Below are 22,824 nucleotides of genomic sequence, written 5' to 3'. Positions count from 1 at the left end.
AATATTATTATAATAATAATATAATAAAATATAATCAAAGTATAAAATATATAAAAATATATACTTTATAAATAAAATTTATAAAATATAAATATATAAAATGTATTTTATAAAAATAATATAAAATATAAAAATAGAATAGAATAGAATAAAATAAAAACTATTATAATATAGTATTTTATGTGATTACATAATCACATTATCACATAAAGTAAATTATCCTTATTTTTATAGATGAGAAAATTGAAGCAAGGAAAGAAGGATGTAATTTGTTCAAGATTACAGTAAGTGATCTGGAATTTGTCCCATTGGTATGATTCAAGAATCTGTATCATTGGCCACTGACAATTCAGCACTATGGTCATTAGACTAGATAAATCAAGTCCTTTAGAAGCTAAATGATTTGTCCAAGAACATATAAGGATTAACATCTAATTCAATTAGACTCCACTATGTTGTCATCTACTGACAACTACTGGCAATATTACTCTTTAGAGTAAATGTAATTTCACCAAGACACACACGCAGAGCAAACTTCACAAGAGAATAGAAACTAAAGAAAATCTCCAAGGAACTCAAACACTGACATGAAGGCCCGTAGAAAAAAGTATCAGAGAAACCTTAAAGTAGTCCAGAGAGGTACATGGCAAATCAGAATTGACTGGTGTCCTGAAAGAGAAGCAAAGTGGAGTTTCAAAGAGGAAGGACTCTCCATCAGAGCAGATGCTAAAAAATGTCTACCTAGTGAGATGATGACTGAAAAGTGTCTATTGACTTTTAGCAGCACAAAGATCATGATTTGAGTCTTTCAGCAGGAACTCAACTATAGTAGAGACAAGACAAAGGAGAAAAATTTTGGAATACAGAAATCTCCTTCCAGAGGCTGAACTGAGAACGGGAGAAAAGACATGGTGCTAACTAGAGAAGGATGTTGAAGTGGTAATAGTAGGGGTTTTAAAGGTTATGATATATTTACATGTTTTTGGAAATGTTCTATAAACAATGGATCAAACTTCTGAAGAGACAGCCAGGATGGAATATGGACCACAGGTAGGAGAATTAATTTGTGAGGAGAAACAGTTATTTCCAATTTTATTGGAATGAAGGAGGAAAGAATTGGTTTGGATTTCAGTATTATTTCAGGGTATGAAGGCAGAAAGTTGACACATCTATTAATTTAATGAATTTTTTCTTCTTGTAGGTAGAAATTAAGTACCTTCCAAGATAATTGATAGAAGACATCCTGGGTTAAGAAATCTGATGAGTGTGAGAAGTTTTGAAAAAGTCACTATAGGAATTGACAATGAGAAATTATTACAGAGAAAAAGAATACTTTCTTGGAAGCACTGTGGGTCTAGCTAGTGTTGGAGGTGATCACAATTTCAGTGACACCAGCCTGCCCATCTGTGTGATTTTCTTGAACTCTGGTTTATCAAAGTATATAGGAAAGTAGATTTATTAAATTTGACCTTTATAATGACTGAACAGTATTCCATGGTATCAGTGTAATATAGTGTTTTTAATCATTACCCCAACGGGGTACATAAGGCAGATATTAACCCATGATTAGGAATTAATAAGATCATTGATATGACATAGAATTAACTCAAAACAATGAAGTTTAGATACTGTAGAAAGAGAAATAAAAGATTGAAAACTTCTGAGAAATAAGATAACAATAAAGAGATCTGGGGACTAAATGATCATAAAGAGTCAAAGAACGAATGCAGCAGAAGTATATGAGTGTAGGAATCTGAGGATGCAAGGTTTAGACAGGATGTAAGATTTCAGAGGTGGAGCGGCATCTACCTGGAGAAACATCATCACATCTTCCTGGAGTGTGGCCATGGGAATTTGTGACTGAGAGGGATCCTAACTGATAGACTTCAAAGTTGATGAGTTCAGGTTTCTCTCTGAATTTAAGTCAAGGAGTGTTTTAGGTTACAGTAGAATCTTATGTGTGTACATCTTCAATATATAAGGGAGAGTGCGGCGGTGTCGCACTGAATAATTCTCACAAACACACGGGATCGTAGGAGACAGTGCGGGGAGGCTCGGGAAGAGCAGCTCTGAGGAAACGCTGGGCGTGCGTTTGCTGGTCACGCGTTTGCTGGTCACGTGTCAGGTGATCTTTAACTGAGAGCAGGAAAGCCAGACGGAGGCAGCACTCTGGGGCTAAGGAAGCGACCTCCTGGAGATCTGGAGGAAGTCACACCAGAGTCCTAAAGAAAGGCCTTTGAAGAAAGGCGGTTTGTTCATCATGCACAACAGCATCCTGCAATGCTGACGCGTCAACCAGAACATCTAACTTAAAGGCAGGGGAGAGCAAGCGAGGAGGAGGGAGTGAGTGAGAGTCAATTCCAGGAGATGTTTCTGAGCAAACAGTGAAACATGGTTCCCCCAGAGAGTGTCTGATGTTTATAAAGATGAGAGTGATGAAAGGAATAGGGAAAAGTAGGGGTAAAAGGCAGTCTCAACGGGTCAAAGACAAGAGTCTGTTTTTTGGGGGGTGTGGGAGTGACAAGCATGCTGTTCTCATCTCTAAATTTGAAGTGTTTTAGATGAGGGAGGACCAGAAGTAACCATAAGTGAAAGAGCTGATATGTGGAAGGAATTTTTACAGGGGCTACTGGATGTTTGTTTTCAATAGAATAGGATTTAGAGGGCAAAGTAGAAAGCAGTATGGGATGGTAAGAGGTAGTTAGGTCAGTGCAGAAAATTAAACAGGTCAGACTCCTTGGTGAATCATTCCTCTCTGCAAGGAGTCAATCAGGGGTAGAAGCAAATGTGCCTTCAAAGGTCCTAGTACAGAGGAATGTGGCCACAATGAGACCAACTGGTGCTCAAGTCTCTAAGAAGATGTCATAAACCATTGGCTATGATTTATTTTGGCTATCCCAATCGATTATTTTCAGAAGTTTTCTTTTCTTTGTGTTCAGGAAATTGTCTTTCCTATGTGCCATATGTGTATGCACTTGTTACTTGTTTCTTATAACCCTCTTACATGTTATCTACTTCCGGGGGCAAGTCAATTTGAAATCACTTAGTATGTTGCACATTTCATGCAATTTTGATAGAATGAATCAGATATTCTTCTAACTTAGAATCAATATCTCAGATGTGCCTAACAGATGGAGTTTGTGAAACATTAGAATCCTCAATGTGGCATCGTTCACATCGTATTCTTGGATATTCAAAAAGACTGAGAAATTTGTCCTGGTGTGTAGGATGTGTGTGGAAATGTAAATGGCTATGTTTATCATACTTTGGAAATTGTTTTGATTCTGTGAGTGAAATCTGAGGTAACAGATACTTGTACTCAAGTCTTGGAAAGTACAATGAGAGGTGCTCTAGCACTTTCCAAAGATCAGCATATCCCTTCAGGACACTTTCACTCACTTTTTCTCTCATTTCCTCCTCTTCCCAGCTTTAGAGTTCACTTGCTTATTTCCTCACTTTGTTTTTCCTAAAATATATCTTTCTATCTGTTTTATTTATTGAAGTGTTCTCAATAATTAGCATAGTACCTGACAAATAGTAGCTGCTCAATAAACATTTATTGGATAAAGAAATGTTCTTGGCTGAACATTTTACTGACAATTGCTAGGGATGCAATAAAATATAGAAGACATGAGTTAGATCTTCTATAAAAACAGAAGAAAGAGTCAAAGGACATCACATGGGATCTCATAATGAAGACAAGAATGTATTTGAAAATCCTTATTCATTCATGGACTCATTAAATTTTTCCTTCCTATTTACCTTTTTTCTTTCCTTCTTCCCACCCTCTCTCTTTTCCTTCCTTCCTCTTTCTATTCCCCATTCCTATCATTATTAAATGTGAAATTGGTCCCCAACTATTTTGTTAGGCTCTTCCTATGAACTTCAGTTCATTCCAATACACACTTCTCTTTATCTCTGACACTCTTCATAGACTGTGATAAATGGCACAGATTTCTGCTTGTTTTGTTAAAGTGTTTAATTATTGTTTGTCATAAGGTTGACACCAGATAGTTTGAAAGATTATGATTGCATGTAGCTAGATAGAGTCCTCTGGAAAGATGCAAGGAATTCTCCTAACTTGGTGAAAAAGAATAACAAAAAAATATACATTTAGACATCAGTCGATACTCACAGTCAGTGTGTTATCACAACTACAAGTCAATGAAAATGTAAAAATGCACATGATGACTCAGCAATGTGCCCAAGGAAGCACAGTGCTTGCCAATCCTAAAGTAGTGAACCAATTTGATTAACAAAAAGCCTCTTCTCATATTGGGGCTTCCCAGGTGACACTAGTGGTAAAGAACCTGCCTGTCAGTGCAAGAGATATAAAAGACACAGGTTCAATCCCAGGGTTGGGAAGATCCCCTGGAGTAGGGCAAGGCAACCCACTCCAGTATTCTTGCCTAGAATCCATGGACAGAGGAGACAGTCAGGATACGGTCCAGAGGATCTCAAAGAGTCGGACATGACTGAAACAACTTAGCACACACGCACATTGTGTATAGATAAAGTATATTTGGACTGTTAAAAAACACAGGTAATTTCCTATTTGTGGAGGATGCGAGATACGTCCTCTCACTCTGTTGAAGTATGACTGTTTACAGCATATAGAAGGCAAAATGTCACTTCTCCAAAAATTTTAAATTTGCCCTTTATTGAACATCTAATCAAATTTTCTAGTATCTAATTCATTTATCTATTTAATTTTTCATGTACATGCCAAAGTGATTCTACAAAGATGTGTAAGATTCTACAAAGATGTGTAAGATGTTGTCTTCATTATAATTATATAGTAATTATAATTACTAATTAATTAATTTATTGATAAGATGTTTCAAATACTAAATAAGCATCAGAAAGAATGTAGTGAGCCACTCCACTTTGTTTCAACTGTAGAAAGAGCTCCAGGACATTATTAAATGAAAATCAAAAGGCACAGTGTGAAAAATCCAAATAAATTCAATTTAACGGCAAATCATTTGATCTGTGTATGCACATATGTATGTATGTGTATAAATGTGTATGCAGTTGCATGAAGTGATGGGCAAAGATATATGTGTGTGTGTTCAGTTGTGTCCAACTCTTTGTGACCCACTAGACTGTAGCTGCTCAGGCTCTTCTGTCCATGGAATTTCTCAGGCAAGGATACTGGAGTGGGTTGTCATTTCCTACTCCAGGGGCTCTTCCTGACCCAAGAATTGAACCTGCCTCTGTTGTGTCTCCTGCATTGGCAGGCAGATTCTTTATCACTGCACCACCTGGGGTTCAATTCAGTTCAGTTGCTCAGTCGTGTCCGACTCTTTGCAACCCCATGGACTGCAGCAGGCCAGGCTTCCCTGTCCATCACCAACTTCCGGAGCTTACTCAAACTCATGTCCATTGAGTCAGTGATGCCATCCAACCATCTCATCCTCTGTCATTTCCTTCTCCTCCTGCGTTCAATCTATCCCAGCATCAGGGTCTTTTCAAATGAGTCAGTCCTTTGCATCAGATGGCCAAAGCACTGGAGCTTCAGCATCAGTCCTTCCAATGAATATTCAGGACTGATTTCCTTTAGGATGGACTGGTTTGATTTCCTTGCAGTCCAAGGAACTCTCAAGAGTCTTCTCCAACACCACAGTTCAAAAGCATCAATTCTTCGGGACTCAGCTTTCTTTATAGTCCAACTCTCACACACATACATGACTACTGGAAAAACCATAGCTTTGACCAGATGGACCTTTGTCACCAAAGTAATGTCACTACTTTTTAATATGCTATCTACGTTTGTAATAGTTTTTCTTCCAAGGAGCAAGTGTCTTAATTTCATGACTGCAGTCACCATCTGCAGTGATTTTTGAGCCCCCCAAACTAAAGTCTCTCACTGCTTCATTGTTTCCTCATTTTTTGCCATCAAGTCATGGGACTGGTGCCATGATCTTAGTTTTTTGAATGAAGAGTTTTAAGCCAACTTTTTCACTCTCCTCTTTCATTTTCATCAAGGGGAAGCCTTTCATCAGGGAAGCCTTTCACCTGGGGAACTGTGCAAAAATATATGTAATTGAAATAAACAGGCTGATATGATATACATTAAACTGTCAGAAAAGGACAGTGGGAGGAATCTCCCTCATTTACAGCTATGAGCCTTCACTTTTGCTCTGCCTGAGACTTTTATAATGAGATGGATCTATGTGCTGCTTAGAGAATATAAAAAATGATGAAAACACTTTATAGAGGCAGAACTTCTTGACAGATTAAAAATAAATATTCACTTAGTTTTTGTTTCCTTAAAACTTTTTTTATCATAAGCATGCATGTTCTAGAGTAGTAACAAAATAACATTTTAGATTTTCCTCTGAGTAAAATCAATTTGCAAGTGAAACAACTGTAATAATATGCATTTCTGAGTGTGGATTTGTCCTGGGTCCAAATGAAAGAAGCCTTTGGAACAGGAGAATTATTTATGATTTCCTTAGCTTTTCATCTTTAACACACTGAAACCAACATTTTATTGACATGAGGAGGAGCCATGACAAATTATTAATACCTCTTCACTTTATTCCTGTGTTAAAATTATGATTCTTAATTGCCTTGTCATTCACAGCCATATCAACCAATGAAGCACTTCTTCCTTGTCCTCTTTCTCTTCTTTTCTTTATCCATCTTCTTCACTTTCCCTTCCCTTCATTTTCCTCATCTCTCACTGCTCTCTGACTCTCCTTCCAGATGACTCTAGATTTGCTCTCATGAGTGCTCCCCCACTGTGTCCCCCCTTCTTCCCACCAGAGATACTGCCCAGGTGCAGCCCCATCTGTCCCCGTGTGTCCCTCTCAGGATGCAATAGTACAGAGCGGTGTCTCTCAGGGTGACCTGGGGCAGGACTAAGGTGCTGGACTTTCTGTCTGAAGCTATGGTCAGAGAGGCCATGCTGCTGTTCACTGTGCCTTGTAAGCCATGAATGACATACTGTGGACTCTGATTGGGATTTTGCTGATACCAATGTATATAGTCATCTCCACCAATGGTAGAGTGGTTACAAGGCAGGTTTACATCCTCTCCTTCAACACAATCCATGGAGCTGGGCTGAGTGGTCTTAGCATCAATCACAATCCCTAAAGGGTCAAGAAAATAAAATTATCCCCTGACAACAAATGAGTGTAATCCTGTGGATCAAGGGCACAACACTCCCCAAACTGTCTGGACCTACCCCCTACTCCAGTGTTTTTTATCTATGTCCTGAGAAATATCATTGGTGCTTATCATACAGGGACCAAAGACACATGGCAAGAATCTGAGAACTCTATAGGGTTTATCCCATGGGTCCTTGGCTCAATAACCCCAGAGATTTCTTCCAATCTGCTTACTGCTAAGGTCTCTTCTGGGATCATGGCTATGGATTAACCTGTCATGTAGAAGTTTGTGCTCACTAGCAAATGCATAGATCTGTTCTCAATTCCATTGCCATAAAGCTGAATAAAACACAGGAAGAAGAGTAGAGAGCAAATGACACTTTATGCTTCCTTGGCCTCAAAGTCAACCCCTTGTAGACACAGAACACTTACCCAAGGTCAGAAAAACAGTTACTCCAACCACCAGCCTCATACTTGAAGGACAAACCAGGACTGTGGGCTCAGAGCTCACACTTGTGTCTGCTCCTGGGCTTGTCTCCAGAGAACAGAAACAACTGCTGCTGGTAGAGACCTACAACCAGTGCCCGTGTCTGTTGCAGTGTGTTGTTGCCAGGATCTGTCAGCCAGTGATCAAGCAGTTCCTCATCTAGGTCTTCCTTCCCTGTTTTAGTCACATCCCGCAAAGAAGGCGAGACATCCCCAGTTCACAGCGTGCCGACTGCTATCCCTTGTGAAGTTTAAAGTCTGGCTCTGGAAAAGGAACACTGATCACGATGGTGTGTCTATCCAGAACCTGTGTTCTATCATTTCTTCTTCAAAGAAATTTTCTGATGCTCCGTGAAGCTTGTGGAAAACATTATTTAATCCCAGAAAGCTTTACTGAGCTCTATAATGTAAAGAGATGAAAATTCCCATCCACATTCTAGCAAATGTATGTGAGATTTCAAAGTAGGCTGTGGTTGTTCCGAGGGACAGGAAATATTAGTAACATTGAGACAAAAAGCTAAGCATCTTGAGCTCGGACATTGGAGCTCAGCGTCCTGAAAAGGTCCTTGGAATCATGCATCTGTCTCCATCTAGGCAGACATTTCTCAAGGCATCGGTTCTTGATATAGTAACTGATGACACAGATGGCATTCTCCTCGTCCTCCTTGAACAGTTGTCCTTAAAGGCCCTCTGTGCCCACATTTGTAGGTGCTGAGCACCAAGGATGCAGACACAGAGAGAAGACAGAAGGATAAGCAAACTCTCTGGGGTGGAGAAAGGTGGAGGTGGATGATCCCGGCAGAAAAAGAGGAGTGAAGAGGAAGGAGCATAAGGAATAGGGAAGGGAAGAGTTAACCAGGGGTGGGAAATGGGAAAGCAGTGTTTAGGGAGGTACATGGAAAAGGTTAGGCTATAAGGTTATGATTCCCTGAATCCCTGACCACATGCACTCAACAAAGGATTATAAAATCAGTTTATCTAAAGACAATGAAAATCTGTCATTGCTTTTCACTTTTCTGTGGAACATCGATGGAAAACATGTTTCCTTTCCTTTATAGCCAGAAAGGACCACTGTTTCCAAATGAAGCAGCCCCATCGTGTGACTGAATAAACAGACTGCAGAGCTAAACTCCCACCAGAAGTCAACCTTTTGAAAAGTTCCTCAGATAGAAGGGTAAATTTCCCTGGTGGCTCAGCCGGTAAAGAATCCACCTGCAACGTAGGCAATGGGGGTTCAATCCCTGGATCAGGAATATCCTCTGGTAAAGGAAATGGCTGCCCACTCCAGTATGCTTGCCTGGAAATTCCCACTGATAGAGAAGCCTGGCGGGCTACAGTCCAAGGGGTTGAAAAGAGTTGGACATGACAGAGACTAAACAAGAGCAACAATGTATGTCCTCTACAAAAATCTTAACATTAATGAAAGAAATTAGAGGGGGCATAAATAAAGAGGCTATGGATCCAAAGACTCCATATGTTAAGATGTCAGTTGTCCCAAATCAATTTGATTTGTCCCAAATTAATTCATAAATTCAACACAATCCCAAGCAAATTACCTCAGTCTCTTGTGATAGAAGCTATTGTATAACTTATGTGGAAGTGCAAAAACCTAGATAAGCCTTGAATAAGACAAAGAAAACACCTCTTGCATTTCCAGATTTCAAAATGTATATGAAGCCCCAGTAATTAAGATAGAATGGTCTGTTGGTATGAGGATAAAATAAAGTCAGTAAACAGAATCAAGTCCAAAAAGAGGTCATAATGCATGTGTCATCAATTTTTTTTTTTCTCTAAAAGTGCCTATGCAGCTCCATGGGGCTTCCCCTGTGGCTTAGCTAGTAAAGAATCCACCTGCAATGTGGGAGACCTGGGTTCAATCCCTGGGTTGGGAAGATCCCCTGGAGAAGGGAAAGGCTACCCACTCCAGTATTCTGGCCTGGAGAATTCCATGGACTGTATAGTCCATGGGATTGCAATGAGTTGGACATGACTGAGAGACTTTCACTTTCATTTTTAAAGATGCTTATGCAGCTCCATGGGGGAAAAGTTGGTCTTTCTAGGATAATAGCTAGAATAATTGGCTATTTGTATTTTTTGGAAGTACCAGTGTTTTGTAGCTTTCTGTGTATAAGTTCTGTACATGTTTTCTTAGATTTATGCCTAAGGATTTAGGGTCTTTCTTGAGCCATTGTAAATTGTATTATATTACTAATTTAGATATCCACATGTTTATTGCTAGTATATAGAAATGCATTTGATTTTGTGTTTACCTTATATATCCTGAGACCTTCCGAACCTGCTTACTAGTTGTGGGAGTTTTGGAGGGTATATTCTTTGGGATTTTCTACATAGATAGAAAATAGTGGTAATTTGACTGCCTTTCTGGCTTAAAAGATTGTTTATATATTTACTTGCTTTACTGCACTGGCTACAACATCCAGCACTGTGCTGAAGGAGAGTGATTAAAGTGGATATTCTCCCTTTGTTGCCTTCCTTAGGGAAAAATATAGATTCTTTTACCAGTAAACAAGCTAAGAGCTATTGAGGAACTTCTCCATTATTCCTGTGTTTCTTAGAGTTTCCACCATGGTTGACTATTGGATTTTGGCAAATGCTTTTTCTACACTGCTGCTGATGAACTAGCTCATCTTATTGTTGACTCACAACTCCTCCATTTCCCATTAGAAGTCCTCCTCATCTTCTTTGTCTTGGGCCACGTATGCATGTAGCATGATGGCAAATGACAGCCACTTCTCTTCAAGGTCATCCACTATTGTGAGACTGAAGGAGGTGAAACAGACAAGTCTTTGTGGGTTCCAAGCATCCTCACAGTTTAAGTACGACTTTATGTGTCACAGTTTGTCCATGCTTTCGTCCTCACCAAACTTTCCTTTACAAACGTTACTCTAAGCTCCCTTAAAGTGAATTCAGGCTCAACATCAGATATAAAAATAAGAGCTTTGTACAGACTTGTCCACCAGCTCTAGCCATTACCTGAGTTCTAGTCCTTATAACTAATCTCTTATTCTACATCACTCATGGTTCTGCTTTTCTGATTGTGCCCTGACACGAAGTCTAAGAGGAAGTGATTAAGCAAATGGTTTTGATAGTGACACAACTAGACCCAGGTTTGTGATGAAGTAAAACTGCCAGTTTAAAGTATTATGGGGCAAGTTTTCAAATCTACACAACTTTACACATGTTCTGTGTGGTTGACTTAAAGTAAAAAATTCAAGAGGAGAATGTATTTGTAGAAAGTTACTCTGGCACCTGTTTCCAAAGACATAGAAGGAGCCTTTATCTAGAATTAAATCTTCTGATCCAGACCACAACTTAAAAAACCACAGGACTATCATTTCTTGTCTGGGGTCTGTGGGTGTGAACTTCAGCTGGGGTCCTGCAGCAGGGGGTCTCTCTCTTATCAAGCTCTGGGTTTTTGTACAGCTTTTCCTATTACTTCAAGCACTGTGAGCTCACGGAGAGCACAGAAGTACTTTGCAGAATCTTCCAGTTCTAAGAATGAAATGATGAGGCTAATGGATTTATCTGCTTTCTGGAAGTTTACAGAGTAGCGGCCGTTCCTTGCAGTACTGTCTGCTGAATACTGTTGAATAAGGTAAGTCATCTGCCCACTGGGAAGTTGCTTGTACCAATAAAGGTAGTAATTTCTCCAACTTGTTTCATACCGACAATTCAGGGTGACTGACTGCCCCACTTGACTGGATATATCTGGCTGGTTTTGAGTAACTTTCTGGGCCACACCAGATGCTGTGTGGAAAAAAAAATCAGAAAACAAAGATGAAGCAGTGAATAAAATAGTGTAGGAATTATTTAGGACCCAAAGACAAAAAATTGAAATCTTAAGTTGCTTGCTTGCTTTTCTCCAACTTTCCTTTCCTCCCCAAGTCCCTGTGAAGCACCACGTGCCTGTGTGCATTCCTTTCACCCTGAACACTCGCACCCACGTTTGACAGCATCCCTACCAGAGAAGGTGAAGGCCAGAAACACCCAGAGCAGACTGGAGAGCAGCATGAGGCATGGATTCCCCTGAACAAATGTGCTGAGTTCTGCCTCAGGCTGAGAGTTCAGTGTCTTTGAGTGCCCGACAGCACATATACATACTACCCGGTACCTGTGTGACTCCCCCCAACAGGAAGTGGGGGTTGTCATGTTCATAGACCACGTGGTCTGTGCATACATGGGAAAAAGTCTGGCTCACCATAAACCTTTACTTTGTCTACTTGTTTTTCCCTGGTCATTAAATTAATCAGATCCTGAAAGAAGGCATGAAGAAAAGCAAGCAGTATTAAATTTTAAGCTGAGGGGAACTGAATGTTAAGCAAGTTGACATACATTGATCATTACTCAGCAAAATGGTTTTTCCGGCTGGTTTAACATATAATTTACTATACCCTATGAAATGTTCTGTTATCTATTAACTGGTCATTTATTTAGCCTATACTTACTTTGCTCCATCCAGAATCTAATGACTCTTTAAGAAAACTTGCAGATCTTAGGATTCTTGGTGAATGGAAATTTTATTCAAAATAATTATTGTATCTCTTTGTCTTTGTATTGAGTTCTGTGACTCTAATTAGGTTTTTCAATAAGTAAAGTTACTTCACCATAAATAACAAAAAATAATCAGTCCATCTGACTTTCAGTGTCTATTCAGTTTTAAATTTTGAATGAAATTATACAGGAATAAAATATTTTTTTGAACTTTGAAATTGAGTCTTATTTATTAGACTTTGAGGAAGACCAGGATATTCAGTCCCGTCCCCTCCACAAGCAGAATTGCATTTATTAGACCATGTGTCCTGGAATTGTCCTGACGTCACATTTTCTATGTCAGTGGTCCAAAGTGTTGAGTCTCACTTGTTAGTGGCTCATTATTTTTGTCTTTGTAAATAAATTCAACATAAGTATGCTGAATCTTTCTGTGATATAATGCCCTAATGCTCTCCTATAAAAGTTGGTATCTACAGGTTTCAAACACTTTGTTGTTGTTGTTCAGCTGCTAAGTTGCGTCCAACTCTTTGTGACCCCATGCACTGCAGCACACCAGGCTACACTGTACTTCAATATCTCCCAAAGTTGCTTTAATTCATGTCCATTGAGTCAATGATGCTATCTAATCCTCTCATGCTCTGCCTCTCCCTTCTCCTTTTGCCTTCAATCTTTCCCATCATCAAGGTCTTTTCCAGTGAGTTGGCTCCTCGCATCAGGTGGCCAAAGTATTGGAGTTTCAGCTTCAGCATCAGTCCTTCCAGTGAATATTCACAGTTGATTCCTGTTAGGATTGACTGGTTTGTCTTCCTTGCAGTCCAAGGGACTCTCAAGAGTCTTATCCAGCACCACAGTTCAAAAGCATCAATTCTTCAGCTTTCAGCCTTATTTACAGCCTAACTCTTACACCACACATGACTATTGGAAAAACCATAGCTTTGACTATACAGACCTTTGTCAGCAAAATGATGTGTCTGCTTTTTGATATGTCATCTTAAGCTTTCTAGGTGGCACTAGTGGTTAAGAACTTGCCTGCAAATTCAAGAGACATAAGAGATGTGGGTTCAATCCCTGGGTCAGGAAGATCCCCTGGAGGAGGACAAGGCAACCCACTCCAGTATTCTTGCCTGGGAAATCTCATGGACAGAGGATCCAAGAGGGCTATGGTTCACAGGGACGCAGAGCTGGACACGACTGTAGTGACTTAGCCCATCTGCAGGTTTGTCATATCTTCTCTTCCATGGGGCAAGCATCTTTCAATTTCCTGGCTGCAGCCACTGTCCATAGGGATTTTGGAGCCCAAGAAAATAAAATCTGTCATTGCTTCTACTTTTTCCCCTTTTATTTGCCATGAAGTAATGGGACCAGATGCCATTATCTTAGATTTTTGAATGTTGAGTTTCAAGGCAGCTTTTTCACTCTCCTCTTTCACACTCATCAGAAAGCCCTTTCAGTTCCTCTTCATTTTCTCCCATTAGAGTGGTATCTTCTGTGTATCTGAGATTTTTGATATTTCTCCCAACAATCTTGATTCCAGCTTGTGATTCATCCAGCCCAGCACTTCACATGTTAAGTTAAATAAGTTAAATAAGTCATATAAGTTAAATAAGCAGGCTGACCATATACAGCCTTGAAAGACTCCTTTCCCAATTTGGAACCAGTCCATTATTCCATGTCTGGTTCTAACTGTTGCTTCTTGACCTGCATACAGGTTTCTCAGGAGACAAGTAAGGAGGGCTGGTATTTCCATCACTTTAAGACTTTTCCACAGTTTGTTTTTATCCACACAAAGTTTTTAGCATAGTCAATGAAGTAGAAGTAGATGCTTTTCTGGAATTCCTTTGCTTTCTCCATGATCCAATGAATATTAGCAACTTGATCTCTGGTTCCTCTGCCTCTTTGAAACCTAGCCTGTACATCTGGAAGTTCTTGGTTCACACATTGCTGAAACCTAGCTTAAAAGATTTTAAGCATAACCTTACTTGCATGTGAAATGAGCACAACTGCATAATGGTTTGAACAATCTTTGGCATTGCCCTTCTTGGGACTGGAATGAAAACTGACCTTTTCCAGTCCTGTTCAAACACTTAGTATATGTCAATACCATCGAAGTTGATGATTTGAAGTTTTGTATACTGTACATGATCATGAAAGATGTATCTCTCAATCTTCCACTTAGTTTCATCATCTTAATAGATGAATTAATTTAAAAGAACCAAAAGCAAATAAGCAAGTAGAAAAGGAAGTATAGACACAGTCTCCAAAAGAGTGCCAGTTCTTAAAATTTAAGGTCAAAAGAACTCATTAATGACTGATGCAGGGAGGAAAGTTTGTATGTAGTTGAACCATCTACTCTTCTGTCCCATTTCAACTCTGAGTGACAGGCAGCTGATGTCCTGGTTTCTAATAATTTACAAGGAAGCAGGGGAGACAACAAATGCCCAGAGCAGTCTGGGGAGCAGAATGATAATACATATATTCTATGTATCATTATATGTATCATTTTATTATATATATCACATGTTTTTATATATACCTTTTTATGCATAGCTGTGAAAGTTATCCCATTTGTAGGTTCTTGTTACTACCACTAAAACTAAGATACAGAATCATTCCATCACCCTAAAGAACTTACTTTGCAGACCATGCCAACCTCCACAACCCTTGAAAATCCGTGAAATCTGCTGATGTCCTGGCTCCCAATTATTTGTAACTAAGCAGACAAGACCACGAAGGCTTGCAGCAGCCTGAAGAGCACTTGATATTCTAAAATATATATGCTAATATAATAATAATTACATATACATACCAGGAAATTGATATTGCCAAAATTTTATTAAAATACAGATGGTGATCTGATTCCTCAGTTTTCTATGCACTCTGGTTTTGATGCATAACTCTGTGAAACTATCACATGTATAGGCTCTTGTTACCACCATTAAAATCATGACATAGAATTGTTCCATCTCTCTAAAGAAACCCTCTTTGCACACCCTCCCGAGGCCTGCAATTCTTTACAATCCAGGTCACTACTGATCTCATTTCATCTTTATATTTTGTCCTGTTGAGAATGTTGTATAAGTAGAATCATACTATGTATACAGTCATAATAATCCAATAAATGTAATCATATACTGTAGCCTCTGAGATTGATTTTTTTACTCAGCATAGCATCCTGAGATCCATCTAGACTACTGCATATATCAATAGTCTGTTGCTTTTAATCACTACAGACTGTCCCCAACTTATGATAATTCAGTTTAGAATTTTTGACTTTACAGTAGTGAGAAAGTGATATGCTTTCAGTAGAAACCATACTTGGAATATTGAAATTTTATCTTTTCCTGGGCTAGCAACATGCAGTATTATGTTTCCTGGTGATTCTGGGCAGCAAGAGTGAGCTGAACTCCTGGCCAGCCTCAAAATCATGAGTGTAAACAACTAACACATTTACAGCCGTTTCACACCCGTATAACCAGTCTGATTTTCACTTTCAGTACAGTATTCAATACATTACATAAGATTTTCATCATTTTAGTATAAAATGGACTGTGTGAGATGATTTTTTTCCAAATGCATGCTAAGGCAAGTATTGGCCACACTTAAGGGAAGCTAGCCCACTTCAGTGCTCTTGCCTGCAGAGTCCCAGGGGCGGCGGAGCCTGGCCGGCGGCCGTCCATGGGGCCGCACAGAGTCGGACAGACCGCAGGCCTGGGCGGCAGCGGCGGCAGAATCTGTGAGGCGGCTGAGTCTGTGAGCGGAAGCTCCTGTTTCCTTGACTTTTACTGGAGTCTGGTTGCTCTGCAGCGTCGGTGTCTGCAGTGCAGCGTGAGGCTGGTTCACGGGTCACATTTCTCGCCGCTCTTGTTAGACCTCCTCCCCGCATCAAACGAGCTTTGGGCTTCCTATTGTCTCAACCTAAAGTGATTTACTGCAAAATAACCCTCTTGAAGTTGAGAAAGATGTATAAATAATATTTCATTGTGTGAATGTACTACAGGATATTTATCTGTTCATTCAGTGAAGATCACTGGTTGACTTCCAGTATTAAGAATTCAGCAAGTGGATATTTAAGTGTATTTGAAATTCTTTGGACTGTTTTCTAGAATGACTGGGCCATTCACCCACCAGCAATGCATGAGTGATCCAACCTCTCTGCATCCTTGCCAGAACTTGGTATTGTCAGTATGTTTAATTTTAGCCCTTATGATATATGTGAAGTGGTGTCTCTTTGTAGTTTTAATTTGGGTTTCCCTAATATAAATGTAGGGGTATATTCTTTGTATTTTCTACATAATCATTTACCAGCAAATAGCGGCAGTTTTACTTCTTTCAACTCTATAAGATCGTTACATCTACTTTCTTTATTGCACTTGCTCCAACATCTGGCACTGTACCAAAAGAGTGACAAGAATTGACACTCTGGCTTTTTTCTCTTTCTTAGAGAAAATTATAGTCTTTTACTAATAAGAATACCATTAGCTATTGAGAAAATTCCCCACTATTCTTGTGATTCTCAGAGTTTTCATCATAATTGACTACTGAATTTTTGCAAATCCTTTTTTTCTGACTAGATTAATATGATGATATGGTTCTTTTCTACCCTGCTAATATGGTGAATTCTATTCATTGATTTTCAATATTAAAGTGTCTTGCACCCTTGAAAGAAATTTACACTTGTGCTTGGTATATTACTCATTTTACATATCAATGAATTTTACTTGCTAAAATATTTTAAGAAATTTGTGTCTATCTTCTAGATAAAAGATATTTCCCTGTAGTTTTCAGTTATTTATGCTGTTTCTCTGATTTTGGCATCAGGGTAATATTAGCCTCATAAAATGAGTGAAGAATTATTTTCTGTCTATTCTCTGCAAAAAACTGTGTATAATTCATGCTAATTCCTCTTCAGTGTTTCACAGAATTCTTCAGTGACACTGAGTCTGGGGATTTTTTTTATTAAAAATTCAATTTCTTCGTAGACATCATGACTTCAGCTTTCTCTGGCCCCTGCTCTGAGGAGAGATGAGGAGGAGCGACCCCGGAGCCCACAGTGAGGTTTGGGGACAGACAGCAGGTGCTTCCAGAGCACTGTCCCCTTGCCCAGAAGTAGGTTTCTACCTCTGAGAGCTGGGCAGCCGCGAGGTGCAGGGAGCTATGCTGTCTGGACTCTCCACACCGATCTGTCCATCTCTGAGCCATCTTCACTTCTCCACCCTTAGCTAATATCATCAAGAGGACAGGACTTCCCCCAGGCCCCTGCTTATACCACTCTAAACTGTAAAATGTGCTTGAGGAATTGCAGTATGTGGTGAAGTTCTCTCCTTCTTGCAGGAGCAAGAATTCAGGAAAATGCTTTATCTGTTGTCCATTCATTTCTGTTCAGAAAAGCAGTGAGAAGTAACAGAGAAAGTCTGATTAGATGTTAATTCTCTCAGCTGTCATGGTCTCTCTCATTCTTCTTGTGTATTTTCTCCTTTCTGTGTCTCTCTCCCCAACTCTCTCTATCTCTCACTTTTTAGTTTTCATTTTTTTCTCATCATCCTGCTCTCAATCAGAAAATCCCACTCCTACAGTTGCCTGCAGATAAGATGCTGCTGTGCTGAATTTTCTGGGAGCAATCAGGGAAACCCTAAACTCATGTGGTATTTGCATCCTTAAGATCAGCCCTGGTGCTAACAGTAGCATCTCCCTTTTCTTCCTCTTCAGAAAGAGTTGCTGAATCTGCCTGCTCCTAAAAGGGTTTCCCTTGTATCAGCTTCTTCCAGACCTATAGGAACCTGGTCTATACTGCCTTTGGGAAATAAAAAAGAAACGAGTGACTGCAGTTTGAGACAGCCCATCACTTACCACCATGTTACCCACCCATCTTCCCCAGGGAGTGTCTATGTTTGCAGATGCTGCCCCTCTGTGACTGGATCAAAACTTGCTGATCCAGTAATACCTGGTAAATAGCGGTTACTCAAACATTTGTTGAATGATAAATAAATGTGTATGTTTACTTATGTGATAATTTGAATGCAAATGTACCAAAGAGTAATTTAATTAATTACTCTTTAATTTAAAGTAATTTAAAAGTGCCCTTCCATGAATGTAAACAATTAGGAGTTGCTTGTAGCTATTTAAAAATGTTACCTATGGAAAACTGTGTTAGCCCCAGAAGCCCTTGTTCTACCATTACAAATTATCACAAATTTGATGGCTCCAAAAAGCAAGAATCGGTTCCCTGCAACCTGGAGGGCAGAAGTCTGACGACAAGGTGTCAGCAGGAACATACTCCTTCCAGATGGTCTCCCTTGCCTCTTCTGGCTTCTGGGGACTCCAGGCACTCCTTTGCTAGTGACTGTACACCTCCAAACTCCTCCTCCATCGAGAAGACCTCACGAGGCCTGCTCACCTGTGTGTCTCTTAAAAGGACACTTGTCACTGGATTGAGGCCCCACCAAGATAATCCAGTATGATTGGATTTTGATACCCTTTTCTTAATTCCATTTGAAGAGTTGCTTTGTTAAATAAGTTCACATTCACAGTTTCCATGGATTAGGATGTGAATGTGTCTTTCGGGGCCCGCCCTCCAACTCACTATAGCATCCTTAAAGTCTTTCAAGTGTTGCCATGCAGTTATATAAATGGTAGACATCTCAAAACTTCTTTAAAGTCAAAAGTAAATCTGAATCTGAATTACTTTATATATAGAAACAGAAAGAGAAGCACGTTTAGGATGTAATGGAAAAGGAAAATCCCATGAGTTAACACAGTTCTTTGAAATGCACATCATTGGGATAACTTTTCCTTTTCAGGCATTTTGGATTTGGACCCCCAAATGAAGACAAATCTAGCAATGCTATGTTGGTGAAGGCTCCACCTCCACCCTAAAAGAGCAAGGGGTCTGGGGCAGCACTTGGGGATGCTTTAAAAGTTCCTTGGTCTTCATGCAGATCAGGAGCCCTGCCGCAGTTTACACAGAAGGATGTAAACCAAGACAGAACAGTCACCCCCTGGAGAAGGCCGCGCTTTCCCAACTCACAGCATCGTATTTGCTGTAGCCTATCTCCGGGGCTTGTGCTGTGAGGGAGATATTTGCTAAATGAAAAGAAGGGAACCTGATCGTGCTTTGGTTTGTGGTCTAAAAGGAATCTCTTCATGCCTCGTAGGAAACAGTTTGAATGAATATAAATATAAGATGGCCCCCAGTAGCAAATATTCCTGTCAAACCATCTTAAGAGGGGATCAGATCCAAGAATATTTATAATTAAAAGTTAGCAATATTATCCTCTGAGATTTCACATAAGAAGTAATGTTGCTTGAACTGGGCTGTAAAGGTTGAGTACATATATGTGTTTTGAACAAGTACTTGGGGAAAACCATTCTGACCAAGGAGGACAGCATCCACAAAGGTTAAGATTAAGGAAAGCACTTAATAAAAACATAAATGGTTTTATTTTAAAGTGGCCGATGTACATCTACAGCATGTGGCAGAAAAGGGTGAATGAGAAAACTAGAAGTAACTCAGGGAAAAATTGTGCATTGCCTTGTAATTCTTAACATAAAATTTGATCTTTACAATTTCTAATGGTTCCTCATTATCCAAAGATGAGCAGGGAGCGAACTAATTTTATATGTTATTGTTGTTATTATTGATGTTATTGTTATTGTTGTTCAGTCGCTAAGTCGTGTCCAATTCTTTGTGGCCCCATCAACTGCAACACGCCAGGCTCCTCTGTCCATGGGATTTCCCAGACAAGAATACTGGAGTGGGTTGCCATTTCCTTCTCAAATATATATATATATATATATATATAAACTCTGTGGTCATGTAAAAGTCAGATTCAAAGAGTTGAGAGCAAAGGCAGGAAGAGAGTGAAGAGGCCTTTGCAGTTATCCAAGTGAGAGGTGCTAAATGCTTGGATTAGGGGAGTTGCAAGGAGCATAGAGATGAGGAAATGGATGTGGGTGCTATTTGTGCAGTAAACTGACTTGACCTTGATGATTATTAAAGTCTATGTGCTTCATTAGCACTCTGGTGCTAGTTTGCCACAAGGGATGTATTTATTCTATCAGCTCACGTGGAAACTAGTGGCCAAAGTTGCCTCCAGTGATCCTTGCTTCCCGATACCTGGGACCTTGTGTAGCCCCCGTGTGCACTGAGTCCAGGCTGGCTGCGTGACTTACTGGAGTAAACAGATGAGCAGAAGTTAACATCATGCCAGTTCTGAGGCGAAAGGGGACGACTCTTTGGCAGTTGACACTTCTGTGATTTTGGAAGCCCCGAGGCACAATGTAAGATGCCCAGCTTCCCTCAGGGTCCCAAAGAGAGATCACATGTATGGGCCATGGTCACTCCTGAGAACGTCTGAAGAAGAGATGAGCCTGGGCCTCTGAGATTTCAGTTGAGCCTCAGCTTCCAGTCAACCAGACTAATTAAGTGAGTAAATTGAGGGATTCCAGTGCAGTTGAGCCCCCTTTCACCGCATGGAGCAGAGGTACCATGAGATAATTAAACAGTGAGTTTTGAGGTGGTTTGTTATGCAGCAAAACACAATGACACTAACGCCTGTGAAGAGAATCCTGTTGAAGACTTGTGAGATATTAGCAAGAATGAAAGGTGTTTTTCCTCTCTCTGATTTCTGATTGTCTCTAAGAGCTGGCCCTGAAACATCTGTCTGTTTCACCAAACTTCTTCACGTGTGGTCTGAGTGCTCCTGCCTTAGCACAGAAGATTAGCTGGTGATGCCCAGGTGTGATGAGAGCCTTGGGCCCCATAGAATAGGAGCAGGTGGTTGATTGCTCATGTTGGGGCCCTACAGTAAACAGGGAGATGTGAGCTTTCCTTGTTCAATTTGATTTGTATATTTCACTCATTCTCACTCCATGTGACTTTTAAAAATGAGGGACTATTTAAGAGGTCAGATCTGTATCTCTATAACTAACACAACAGAGTATTTTCAATTTCAAATCCATTTGAGAACTCAAAGAAACTGAAAAGTTTGGTGCATGTTTGCTTGGTTACACATGACTTTCATAAAGACACAGGTATTTTTTAAGAAATCTCATTTCTAAGTTTACATTTTCCCCATGTTTATGAGTAGATTTTCCAAATTATGTGCCACTGCATCCAGGAATTGATTACCTGGGTTGAAAGTGCTTTATCTCCTTACCCTCTAAGGTGAGGAAGAACCCAGGGAATGTGGAATCACAGGTCAGTTTCAAGCAGCATTCTATATTGAAGGGCTGTACAAATGTAATCAATTTCTATATGTTCTTTGGTATGAAAAATACATGAAGCACTGTGTTGCAGCAACACACAGTATAGACAAATTGTGTCCTCGCTTTTTCTCTGTGCTTTTTGATTCTACCAACTCAGAGTTAGCTAAAACACAGGTTATTCACTGATAGTATTAGAAATGTCTTCCATTGATCTTTATGCCAATAATGTTGAAGACCCAGTTTAGGAAGTTGACCAGAAGCTCTTTTTTGGCGTGTTGTTTTATTCCACTAACACTACTGTACAATGAACTACAGGTTTACCTCACTCACTTCTGTGCTTTACCTTCCAGTTCTATGCACATTCATATCACAAAGCGGATTCAACCATTTGCAACCTGATGGACAAATAGATTCATTACTGCCTTGTGAATGATCTTTGAAGAAGAAATCTTTCACATGAATGTTTCTTAAATAGTTTTGGTCTGAGGGATTTGTATGTAAACCAGTACTGTTTTTGTAATATGTATTATCTTTCCTAAACATAATGACATTAATACATTTTTTAAAATACAAATTTATGAAAGAGAGAGAGCACCACAGCCCCATACTTCAGGAGGCTGGGCAGAGGCTGGATGTTAATTACTGATGTGTATGGTGGGGAGAAACCTGAAAACACAGCTATAAGATGAAGAGGCCCAGAAGCAAATTCATTCATGCTGACAAACCCCAGAAAGACCCCAGAACTAGCAGCCTGTGCCAGAGGAGCCTGGCGGGCTGCAGTCCATAGCATGAGTCGGACGCACCTGAAGTGACTAAGCAGCAGCAAAGCGCCAACGCGGCATTAAGTGAGAGTGCTAGTCACTCAGTCACGTCCAGCTCCTTGTGACCCCATGACTACAGCCCACCAGGCTCCTCTGCCCATGGAACTATCCAGGCAAGAATGTTGGAATGGGTAGCCATTCCCTCCTCCAGGGGATCTTCCTGACCCAGGGATCAAACATGGCTGTCCTGCACTGTGGGCAGATTCTTTACCGTCTGAACCATCACAGAAGCCCGATATGATGTTAAACTGGTGGGTTATTTGGAAATCTGCAAAATGAGCACAGGGCCAGATGATTGATCAGCTTCATATACCTGGAAATTACTAAGTAAGAAACTCAGATTCTGGAGTCCAGTTACTTATTCACTATCACAGTTACAATATAAACTGGGGGAGAGACCAATTTTAGTAGTGAATTTCCCCTATCAATGCTTCTTCCAGATATCAAAGCGATTTTTTAAAATGCAAACAGCCACATAGTAAAGAAATGACATACAGATGTCCACGTAGTGGGAAGTTTGAAATAAAGCAAAATCAAAATCTCCAACGAGTTAAACGAGACAGAATTGACTGTTCTGATATAAAACATGCAGACTTCCATGCCAGATCTGTGAGACAGCATATCCCCATATTACATTCATGCACATAAAGAAATACCATAAAGACTAGCTCTTAGGATGTAGCAAC

The 22,824-nt window shown here is 39.9% G+C and overlaps 1 gene segment (V, D, J or C); it reads right to left on the bottom strand.

Annotated features, from left to right (window-relative positions):
- The window catches only part of LOC122704631, a 284,386-nt gene that overhangs the window by 113,951 nt on the left and 147,611 nt on the right, over window positions 1-22,824 (bottom strand).

Source organism: Cervus elaphus, chromosome 12 (genome assembly GCF_910594005.1).
Source record: "Cervus elaphus chromosome 12, mCerEla1.1, whole genome shotgun sequence".
Taxonomy (NCBI): domain Eukaryota; kingdom Metazoa; phylum Chordata; class Mammalia; order Artiodactyla; family Cervidae; genus Cervus; species Cervus elaphus.
The sequence above is the reverse complement of the archived record's forward strand: the minus strand, read 5'-3'. Positions and strand labels throughout refer to the sequence as shown.